The 1,370-nt window shown below is 40.1% G+C and overlaps 1 non-coding gene across 1 annotated transcript; it reads right to left on the reverse strand.

Annotated features, from left to right (window-relative positions):
• Positions 1 to 928: 928 nt before the first annotated feature.
• Positions 929 to 1,035, reverse strand: LOC112503021. Its single transcript, XR_003067820.1, has one exon. It is a non-coding gene; the product is annotated as a small nucleolar RNA R71 (small nucleolar RNA).
• Between the last annotated feature and the right edge of the window lie 335 nt (positions 1,036 to 1,370).

Genomic DNA, 1,370 nt, shown 5'->3' on the forward strand with positions numbered 1-1,370 from the left:
AACACTTGCACCCATGCCCATCGCCTTTTTTAATATAAAAGTTTATTGTGTTAATTAGCTAGTCGGTCCTATTTCAGTCTTTTTATAAATCCAAAGTTATTTTACATCTCGAAACTCGTGCAAGAAGCTCATGATAAATCTCTAAATCTCTAAATCTCAATCGTACCTTCTCTGTGGGAACGATCTCTGTACTTTGTACCACTCTATTACTTGCAAGCGATCATAGTGTCGGCGTATACTTGCACCGAYATTGTGCGGACATTCTGCCCACTAGGAATACGCGAACGATCCTAGCCTACCAAGTTTTTGGCGCCGCTGCCGGGGTAGATAATGTGATTTTTATTTTAAGATATTGATTTTTCTTTTGAGCCTTGTTCTTTTGTTTCACTCGTACTTCCAGTGTTGTATGCCACGGCTACAATACGGTGAACTTTTACCTCTTGATCTTGAACTAGAAAGAACCATTAGGAGACGTAAAAGAGATAGAAATAATCGTAACCAAACCATGGGGGATAATCCACCTCCACGGGAGGCCACGGTTAACATTGCYGATGATAAAAATCGAGGCATAAGGGACTACGCAACTCCCGAATTTGGTCAGTTGGCCGCGGGAATTGGTAGGCCCGAAATGACAGCCACAGCTTTTGAACCAAAACCCGTAATGTTCCAAATGATTTCCGCAATGGGTCAGTTTGGGGGATTATCGTCGGAAGATCCGCACTCTCATTTAAAATCTTTTATCGAAATGACGGATCATTTTAAAATTTCTGGAGTTACACAAGAAGCCTTACGCTTAACGCTTTTCCTTTACACATTGAAGGATAGAGCTAGAGCATGGCTAAATTCTCAACCACCAAACTCAATCCTAACTTGGAATGATTTGGCAGAAAAATTTCTGAAAAAATACTTTCCTCCGACGAGGAATGTAAAAATTAGAAATGAAATTATGACGTTTCGGCAAGAAAAAGATGAAGCGGTTTCGGATGCATGGGAGAGATTTAAGGACCTTCTACGGAAATGTCCTCATCACGGAATCCCTCATTGCATTCAATTGGAGACATTTTATAATGGCCTCTCCAGTTTCGCTAAAATTATTCTTGACGCAACGGCCGGTGGAGCGTTCACAGCTAAGACTTACAACGAAGGACATGACATTTTAGAAAATTTCAAATAATAATACGGAATGGTCAAACCCTCGTGCTGTTGTTCCCAAGTCTGCTTCAGGTATCCATGAAATTGATGTCATCTCTGCTTTAAATGCTCAAATTGTAGCTTTAACTAATTTGGTTAAAAACAATTTACGTTTGAATGGAGAGAATAATCAAGTTCAATCCATTATGTCCAACCCACCTATGTCTGAATCTTGTGTC

This window comes from Cynara cardunculus, unplaced genomic scaffold, assembly GCF_001531365.2.
Source record: "Cynara cardunculus var. scolymus isolate 2C unplaced genomic scaffold, CcrdV1 Un_Scaffold_2390, whole genome shotgun sequence".
Taxonomy (NCBI): Eukaryota; Viridiplantae; Streptophyta; class Magnoliopsida; order Asterales; family Asteraceae; genus Cynara; species Cynara cardunculus.